Genomic DNA, 10,954 nt, shown 5'->3' on the forward strand with positions numbered 1-10,954 from the left:
GGTCACTCTTCCACCTAGGGACATATGGTTACATGTGTTTTGCCACTGCATAGACAATTAGCTGTTGTTCCTGTCTCCCTGTAGCACAACAAGTATTGTAATATTTCACAATATTATTGTTTTATTATATTTTTGATCAAGTAGCTGCACCCTTGCTGAGAATCTTTTCATAAACACTGAAAATATTACTGACTAAAAACTTTTGAATGGTAAAATAATTGCTTTATTCAGTCTACAATCACAAACTGGCATTAGATCTAGGGTTTGATTGTATATTTTAGAAGTGGAGTGTAATTTCTCCAAACATAATTGTTTACATAATTGTAATAAAACATCATAAATATTGCAGGCATGACTGTTTTGCACAGTTTTCCTGTATCTGCTATCGGTCTCTCATGCAATTTGTAGAGCCAGTGTTGTGGAGTCAGAGCAACCTTTTCAGTGCCACAATGTTTATATTTTGCTTACAACAAAATGGCTTAAGCATTTTATAACAACAACAACAACAAATACACAAATAGGCTTAATACCTTATTAAACCTTATTAATAATACTTGGAAAAAAAAATGTTCATGATTTATCTTCAGTTTATGAAACCTGACACTATGACCTGTTATAATCCCATTAAAAGTTAAATGACAAGACTGAGGATCCCTTCATTGGCACAAAACTCAATTAAAGGTTTGGATACACAAGAAGTGACACAATTTTCCTCATCCATGGTTTTTCTGACTCTCAGAGCAGCAGTAAGCTTGGAGACAGCTAGACTCAGAACAGATCCAGTCACTAAGCTGTGGAGAGCAGTGACTGTAATGGTTTGTTGAGCTGCTGAGGCCTGTAGCAGCCATATTTCAGAGAGTATCGATCAGACTCTGCCTATCGCCCCCAGCCCTCCCTCCCTTCTGTTCTTGATCCTGTAAAGTAATAACTGAACTCATGTCAGGGAGGTAATTATCATTGATCTGCTGGAAAAGGTGACAAATTTTGCTGTCGTAACAGTGCATGATTCATGCTTGAGCGTTGGACTTAGGTGAGGGTTCCACGACTAAACAGTCTCCTCCAGCTAATATAAGCAACCTTTATCTAGCTGAGGAATGAGAGAACTAATCTTCTGACCGGACCCTCAGCTAAAGACAGCTGTAAACATTTCTTACTCAAGCTGGCTGTGTAAGCTCAAGGAATGATTAGCATCAAATCACCTTTATGGCTCCTGAGAAACTTTTCTCCCTCTCTGAACATTGATCAGTCTGAGGTTTATGGCTTCCTCAACACTGAAACTGCAATTGAGAGTTTGTAGATTATTGCAGGATGGCTCCAACGACAGTTCACAACAGAATAACTTTGTATCATCGACACAACAAAAACAAAAATAATTGGCAGCCTCTCTCCAACAAATATAGAGTTCTCATCCTACTTAGCTTGTGGTCCCTACAGGCAAGAATGGAGCGGAAAGCAGCCGACATGTCAGGTCATAACAAATGAGTTGGACAGGGCAAGGGGCTGTAAGATTGCCACATTCATCATGAGACAAATGGATGGCATCAGGTGCTTGTAACGCATACTGCCAGGACTGAGGCTGGAAAGGCAAACTAAGCTTCAGATTCCTTTTAATGTCCTCTTGATTACATGCTATAAAAGACACAGACTGCAAAGATTAAAGTCTCTGCAAGATTTCATTTTATAGAATTAAAATTGTTTTCATTTTCAAATAAAATGTAATGTGAAGTCACACATAGCCATGTGACTTTTTCTGTTAAGTGTATTTGAATATGCCTTGAACTAGGAATGGGCGATTTGGCAAAAATATCATATCACAATTTTTTTGAGGAAAATAACAATTCACAATTTTATCACTATTCTTTATCATGTTGGTTTTACTCATTTACAAGTTGTCTGAGCAGTACAGCCAAACGAATTTCCCTCTTTTAAAAACAAAGCCTTAAAAAAACTTTATTTTAACTTTCATTTATAAATAATTAACAAACATATTATGCTTAACAGCTCATTAGTTCAAATACATTCTCATAGCTAGAAAAATGAGATAATGTTCCTGTTAATGTTTACTAATGAACTTACTTAACATTACTTAATGATTAACATATGATTATTTAATATAAATCGAAATGGTTACAAATGTCAGAAACTTTCAGTACATCATATCTTTATCTGCTGGTCTTTGTTGTTGGATAGACCTCTGTTTACACATCTTAATAATCTATTAATTATTTGTTTATGTTTTTGCAGCACCCAATCTGAAGTTGAAGCTGGTCATCATTTGCAAATATTTGTAAACGTTTACTAATCATTAATAGCTTTATGAGCAGTCATCTCAAAGGCAAAAATTGTCCCAAAATGTATTCACGCATCTTTACTAATTCATCAATCCTCTGCGTTCTCAAAACTCTGGCGATTTGATAATACCTTGAATATCAAACTCAACTGCGGGCGGCAGATCCTTTTCCTACTTAGCTCCCACCATTTTTTTCAGCGATTTCATTGACTTGATTGCACAGATACTATTTAAACTGAACTGAGCTGGATAATGACATCATTGAAGTCAATGATGAACTGCCTTTTTGCATTATTGACACACTATTTACCTATTTAATTCTGTTCAGTTGCTTTGTTGCAATCTGAATTTTTAAAAACACTATCTAAATAAAGATGACATGACTTGACTAGACTTGACTAAAGACATAACATTTTACCTCACTCACCTTAGTATACTACTCTTCAGTGTATCATTATACATGATATTCCTTGAATCATAAATAAACAGGGGAAAACAATTCACTTATTCATTTATCAAAACAATATAATATAAACAGATTTAACCATGTTTCCTTAAAGTAATCAAATTGACCCCTGCAAACTGTTGACCCTTTAACCAATCCTTAAACCTACCCAAAACCTGTCCCTAACATGACGAATATCACACCTCAATAGCAGCAGAAGTGTTGTGCATTAACACAAGCTTTTAATCATTTTATAAGATATGTTAAAATCATTTGAATTTTTTCAATAAGTGTTTGATCATATGGAATTTAAAGTTTAATGAGGTTTGTAAAAATGTTAATGTAAAATAAAAGTAAAAACTCAAACTCAGAGTACAGGGGATGATCACTGGCTGCTAAAATGGAGTAGGCTTACTGCATCACCTGTCTAATATCACCTTTATTTATATAGCGCTTTAAACAAAATACATTGTGTCAAAGCAACTGAACAACTTTCATTAGGAAAACAGTGTGTCAATAATGCAAAATGATAGTTAAAGGCAGTTCATCATTGAATTCAGTGATGTCATCTCTGTTCAGTTTAAATAGTGTCTGTGCATTAATTTGCAATCAAGTCAATGATATCGCTGTAGATGAAGTGACCCCAACTAAGCAAGACAGAGATGACAGCGGCAAGGAACCAAAACTCCATCAGTGACAAAATGGAGAAAAAAACCTTGGGAGAAACCAGGCTCAGTTGGGGGGTCAGTTCTCCTCTGACCAGCCGAAACCAGAAGTTCAATTTCAGGCTGCAGCAAAGTCAGATTGTGCAGAAGAATCATCTGTTTCCTGTGGTCTTGTCCTGGTGGTCCTCTGAGACAAGGTCTTTACAGGGGATCTGTATCTGGGGCTCTAGTTGTCCTGGTCTCCGCTGTCTTTCAGGGCAGTAGAGGTCCTTTCTAGGTGCTGATCCACCATTTGGTCTGGATACGTACTGGATCCGGGTGACTGCAGTGACCCTCTGATCTGGATACAGACTGGATCTGGTGGCCACGGTGACCTCGGAATAAGAGAGAAACAGACTAATATTAGCGTAGATGCCATTCTTCTAATGATGTAGCAAGTACATCGGGTGTTATGGAAAGTGTTCCCAGTTCCGGTTTACCTAATTAATGCAGCCTAAAAATCCTTTAATGGATTTGGATTTTAAAATCATATTAGTATGTTATGTGTAAACCAGATTAAAGAGATAGGTCTTTAATCTAGATTTAAACTGCAAGAGTGTGTCTGCCTCCCGAACAATGTTAGGTAGGTTATTCCAGAGTTTAGGCACCAAATAGGAAAAGGATCTGCCACCCGCAGTTGATTTTGATATTCTAGGTATTATCAAATTGCCTGAGTTTTGAGAACGTAGCGGAAGTATAGGGTTATAATCTAAAAGGAGCTCATTCAAATACTGAGGTGCTAAACCATTCAGGGCTTTATAAGTAATAAGCAATATTTTAAAATCTATACGATGTTTGATAGGGAGCCAGTGCAGTGTTGACAGGACCGGGCTAATATGGTGATACTTCCTGGTTCTAGTAAGAACTCTTGCTGCTGCATTTTGGACTAGCTGTAGCTTGTTTACTAAGCGTGCAGAACAACCACCTAATAAAGCATTACAGTAATCTAACCTTGAGGTCATAAATGCATGGATTAACATTTCTGCATTTGCATTTACCATCTCTGCATTGGCTACAAATTTCAACTTATTATCAACTGCCAAGATACTTCTAAGATTCCACAACTTCAATTGCCTGTCCCTTAATAACAGTATTCTGAATAACAGAAGATTTATGTCTAAAATCAGTGAGCATTTCTTTTGTCTCTGCAGACTTGACATTTAGCTCTATCAAACCAATGAGCAAAATCATTGACAAGACCGTGACCATTTTCCTCGGAGTGAAGAAGACTAACTGTAACAGAATCATCAGCATATTTTAAAATAAACCTGTTATCATGTTGACTGCGATTATCAGACGGTCACATGGTCCATGTCAATTTGATAAGAGACCTAGCAATTAGTGCAGATCTTTACAATTGTGCTAAATTTGGTCACTTTTGACAGCATCTTTAACAATTCAATACGGTACACACTTAAACTAACACACGCTCACTTGGTGACTTTACTTTCTTGTTAACGGACCCCCCCGCTCTCCATTTTCTCTCTCTCTCTCTCTCTCTCTCTCTCTCTTTCTGTCACAAAATTTTGATAGATGACTGATTGCCGAGCTGTGCAGGAAGATTTATTAGTGTTTATCCAGCACTCAGTGATCACCTGCGGCTTAGAAACCTGGGCCCTGTGCACCACGATCAGGGAGAATGTGTGTGCATGTGTCATTGCGCTTATATGTACAAATCTGCAGTACATTATTACCTGTGTGTGTGTGTGTGTGTGTGTGTGTGTTTGTGTGTGTACACTTGTGGCATGTATGAGCAACACAGGCTATGTATTAAATTTTTTTGGCTACTTAGATGTCTCGGAATGCCAAACCGAACTCTGGCTAATGGAAAAAACAAACTTGTGGAAAGCTTAATAGAGGTGACTTATCGCTAAAACTTGCTCATACAGTCAGCCACAAATCTTACACATAACCCCCGACCTGTGATTATGGGTTAAGTGGGGTGAGGTTTGGCCATGTACTGTAAATGTTATAGGTTTATTATTAGTTTAACACTGTTCTCTGGCCTCACATGCACTAGAAGAAGCTATTGGGGATTTAAAGACAAGGATGAAGAATTAAATCTTATGTACACATTCGAAATGCTTTCTGTGATCCATGAGTTGGTCTTTCAGTTATGGGATATATAAATTGCATGTTGTGTTTCCCTGTTTTTGGTCAAAAGATCCAAGTCCACAAACGATCACCATCAAATTGAACTGAACTTGAGCAGTTCTGAAAAGAAGAGTGGGCAAATATTGCAAAATCTAGATGTGCGCAGTTTGTAGAGACATATCCCAACAGACTAAAGGCTTTAATTAAAGCAAAATGTTGTTAAACAAAAAATGTACACAAGCGGCTGATCCTTCCTCCAACTATGTAATTCTGAGGGTTTTTTTTCTTTCGCTGGCATGTTGGTCTTATACCTTTCACTTGAAAGTTTTGAGTTGTATAATTGTTATCTATTATGATGAAATGGTCAAAATAGTATGTTGGGAAACATAACTTAAAAAAAAAAAATAACACATTGCAAAAATAACACACTATGCAATATTATTTTCCTCATTACGAAAAGTAACTAATATGCTAAATCATGAAGAACCCATAAACAGCTTTTCTTACAACTGCTTTTTTTCTCACCATGAGATGCACCTAAAATACTAAAATACTATAGACTAACAATGAGTATGAATTTATGTATTACATTTATTTTCATATACTAGCAATAATTTGAAATTGTTAAAATCTAAATCATGAGATGAGATGACAGTAAAAACTCCAAAGGTGTATGCTCACACATACCACTACTTATTGAAAAATTTTAGTTTGTTATGGGTAAAAAATTATCTGATTGTGTTACTCCCAGCAATGGTGTTAATTATGTATGATTCATATTCTTCCAGTTCAGATGAAAACAGGAGTGTCACACTGCGACTGATGTATAGATTTCGTCTGGTATGGGTACATCAAACAAGAACAAATGAAGTTGTGGAAGTGTTTAATATCGGATGCATGTCTCAGACAGTGATATTACCTCTCTGTCATCTGAGATAGCAATTTCCATCAGTCATAGTGTATCTACATGACTGTGTGTGTGTGTGTGTGTGTGTGTGTGTGTGTGTGTGTGTGTGTGTGCCCCTCTGCACATTCTGTATTGTAAAACAGTGGCCCAAAGCAGCTACGTACATGGTCCTCCTGTAACCTTTCCAGTGTGTTGCAGTTATGCTTGATGAGTGAGTGAGATGGAGAGGAGAAGAGGGAAGGCGAGGGGTGAGAAAGACAGGCAATAATTTCTCTCTTTGAGGGCAGTGGAGCGGGGAGGCGTGCAGATGAAACCCCATTTTCCTCTGATTAAGTCCTCTGAAAATATTCCATTTGTCAGTGCCAGCATCTTGACGGCTGGCCCCCTCACAGTCAGCCGAGTGTGTCTGTTGACTGTGTATCGCTGTGATTTACATCGGTCACTGACAACATCATCTACTCACTAATGTCCTCCACTTCTGTCTGCTCCCCTCTTGCCAAACCTCCTCTACCTGCTCCTCCCTCTCCCTCTCTTTCTCTCAGCCTATTTTAGCTTGATCTGCCCTCATTGCAAGGTTGGCTGCTGTGATTTCCTCAAAAAAGAGAAAAGAATAAAAGGTCTGTCTCTGTCATAGTCACTCTCAATGTCATCAATTTCAATTTCCAATCTCCTCTCCTTTTTTTCTCACTTCCACCTTAGCCAGCCTTTCCTGCATCCTTTCTCTCAGGAAATATTTCTCATTCTTCTTTTTCTTTCTCCCTCACGTTCTCTGCCCCACAGCCTTCACCTCCGTTCTTTTCTCTACACATATTACCCATTACCTAGACCCGTGTTTTCTTAGGCTTTGTGTAATAGAATGCAATTTCTCCTTGCGCGCCTTTTGATGAGAGCCAAATGAAAGATCATTAATATTTTAAGAAAGAAAGAAAAAAAAATTGCCTCTTGTATGTTGTTGTTTTTCCCCTCCTGCTTTCCTCATCATTACACTCTCTTACATCTTCTGCATTAATTTTACACTTTCGTCTAATAATTGACCCTGCCTCTGTTCCCTCCTGCACTGAAATAGACAACAAAAACTCTGCCTGCTCGGACGTGTAAAGGGTTTTAAGATTGAAATGAAGCCGGCAGCAGAGATGGAAAGAGGAACATTAGCAGCCCCAGACAAACCGTACTATGTCTTGGTTTGTAATTTATGAGGTTGTGAGAGGTGGGTGAGGTGTTTAACTAGCATGTTTTGAGTAATAGATTTCTTCCTTACAATGTCCACTGAACAGTCTTGAATATCTTTCCAGTTTCAGGACTTGAGGAAATAACAATCAGACATCTGAAACTATAAGTACAATTAACAAATGCATGTTTGAGAGAGAATGTGATAGTAAATAACAGAAAAAAAGTTGTGAAATTTAATTTGGAAATCAATTAGTATTCATTAGCCCACAGGGGATTCATTCACTCCTCCCTGAATCCCACACTTTCTCGCGCTCATTCCCTCGCTAACAAAACATTTCTCCACTCAGCATGGCACCAGTCGTACTCACTGCTCACCCAGCCATTTCCTGCTTCCTCGCTGCCTCGCTCTCTAACCAAACTTTACCCACCGCCTGCCTACCCCTCAGCCCTCATTAGCATTCCATTAGCATTTCATTTGAATGGCCTTTTTTAGAACTTCCCTGGTTTGCTTTAATTATTAAAAAAAAAAATTCGCGTTTGAGGAGAGTATCAGAAGGGAAATTCCAGGGAAGGATTTTTTTTTTGTGGAGACTGTGATCCATTTTTTTCAGCATTCTTTCATGAAAAAGTTCAAAATAACAGCATTTAATTGAAATAGAAATCTTATGTAACAATGTATAAAACTGTAATGCATGCATGTTAAATAGAAATATACATTTTTTCTTCCATTTAAAAAAATCTTACTGACACCAACCATTTGAATGTTAGTGCACGTTTTATCAATAATCCATTAAAAAGAGAGAGATTTATATATATATTATATATTATATATACTTTTTTATACTTGATTTTGAAAAAAAAATCACCGATTTCTACAGAATTTTGTCTATAATGCCTTTTTTCTGTGACTAAACTTGCTTATGAGTGATTCTTTCTCTCTCCCTCACACACACACACACACACACACACACACACCACACACTCTCAGAGGGTGTAATTAGCAGGCTGTCAAGGAAGGAGGTAGGGTCACACAGGCAATTAAGAGTGTGACAGCTTTGTGGAGCGTGTGGTGCAGTGTAAGGCCTCTGCTGTCAGACTGAGGGCTTTGCTTTCACCAATGTGTGAGCAACCACACACACATGGATGGTAGAAACATCTTTAATTGATTAATAATTTATCTAATTTACAGCCGTCTTTTACCAACACAAAAGCAGCAATGATAACAACAAAACAATATAACAACAACAACAATAATTTCTCTCAGAGATTGTAAAGAGAGATTTGTCCATGAATCAATTTTAAAGTTAGATTTAACAACAGTGAGGGGTTCTGACTCTTTATCTCGCTGCTTTGTAGGCATGGTTACATACTGTGTGGTAATGCCATTGTAATTTGCCAGTCATTGGCTGCAATCTCAAAGACACTTATTTCAAGCTCACAACACCATCAAAGACCCAGCAAAGAATCAGCCACCGAACGATTGAAAAATCGCACATTTTTAATCGCTTCCCTATAATTTTGAATATCATTAGTCAAGAGCATTCCATTTTGCATGCTTGCCAGCTCAAGCCCCAGAGAGATATGGCAGAGAAAGAGACGGAGTTGGAGAGAAAGAGAAATAGGAAGGGGAGAGTGAACACGAGCACGCGAGAGAGGGAGATATCCAAAAGTCTGGTGATTTATGGAAGTGTGTCTGAAGGCCAGTTCTGTGGCAACATTAGTAGCTGATGAGAAGAACATGTTGGGGGATATTAGCAGTCGGTTATCATTTCCAATCACACACACAAACACACCTCCCCCAACCTCCAGCGCCCCCATAAGCATGTGTGACAGGCAGCGAGTCGACGCTCTCTCCTGATGACTGAATTCGATCACCTGTGACAGTTTTGATTTGATGTCACTTCTTCCCCCCGCACACCGTTTGTCTGAGCGGTTAAAAGGTAATTGTGTGACATTAGCATGGAGAAGGGACTCTCGCTTTGTCTGCGAATGCGGCGCAAGTTGGGACGGGGGTGGGTGCGTATGCGGCAGTTATAAATGGCCTCCATTTCCCAAACCGCTCTGTTCTCCATTGTGGAACGCGTCGCCGTGGGGCAGATAGGGGGTGTGTGTGTAACTGGAGCTGAGAGAGGGGCTCTCTCTCTGGGGACACATGGTGACAACACAGGTAGTCTGGTATCAGTCAGAAATATGAACATCTTCTCATCATTATCTGTTGGTATGTGAGTGACTTTATGTCTGTGTATGTGTCAGTGCTATCTTGTTTTTTTCATAAGTGTGCTCTGCTTTGCAATGCGTACTACACACACAAGTTGCTGAAGAGAATTGTTCATTCCATGCGGTGTTAAAGGGTTAGTTCGCCCAAAAATGAAAAGGATGTCATGAATAACTCACCCTTATGCTGTTCCAAACATGTAAGACCTCCTTTTATCTTCGGGACACGGTTTAAGATATTTTAGATTTAGTCTGAGAGCTCTCAGTCCCTCCATTGAAGCTGTGTGTACGGTATACTGTCCATGTCCAGAAAGGTAAGAAAAACATCATCAAAGTAGTCCATGTGACATCAGAGCGTCAGTTAGAATTTTGTGAAGCATCGAAAATACATTTTTGTCCAAAAATAGCAAAAACAACGACTTTATTCAGCATTGTCTTCTCTTCCGTGTCTGTGTGAGAGATAGTTCAAATCAAAGCAGTCTGGATATCCAGTTCGCGAACGATTCATTCAGTTCACCAAATCGAACTGAATCGTTTTAAACGGTTCGCGTCTCTAATGCGCATTAATCCACAAATGAATTAAGCTGTTAACTTTTTTAATGTGGCTGACACTCCCTCTAAGTTCAAACAAACCAATATCTCGGAGTAATTCATGTACTCAAATGGTACATTGACTGAACTGCTGTGAAGAGAGAACTGAAGATGAACACCGAGCCGAGCCAGATAACGAACAAAACATTGACTCGTTCACGAGTCAAGAACCGTTTCTGTCAGACGCGTCCGATTCGTGAACCGAGGAGCTGATTATACTGTGCATGTGTGATTCAGCGTGAAGCAGACCGACACACAGAGCGTCTGAACTGAACTGATTCTTTTGGTGATTGATTCTGAACTGATTCTGTGCTAGTGTTATGGGTCCGAAGGCTTGAATCAAGGGCAATCATCGCAAATGACAGCAGCAGTTCAGTCAGTGTACTGTTTGAGTTCATGCATTATTCCGGGATATTGGTTTGTTTGAACTCAGAGGGAGTGTCAGCCACATTAAAAAAAGTGAACAGCTTAAGTCATTTGTGGATTAATGCGTATTAGAGACGCGAATCGTTTAAAACGATTCAGTTCGATTTGGTGAA

Source organism: Carassius auratus, chromosome 2 (genome assembly GCF_003368295.1).
Source record: "Carassius auratus strain Wakin chromosome 2, ASM336829v1, whole genome shotgun sequence".
Lineage (NCBI taxonomy): Eukaryota > Metazoa > Chordata > Actinopteri > Cypriniformes > Cyprinidae > Carassius > Carassius auratus.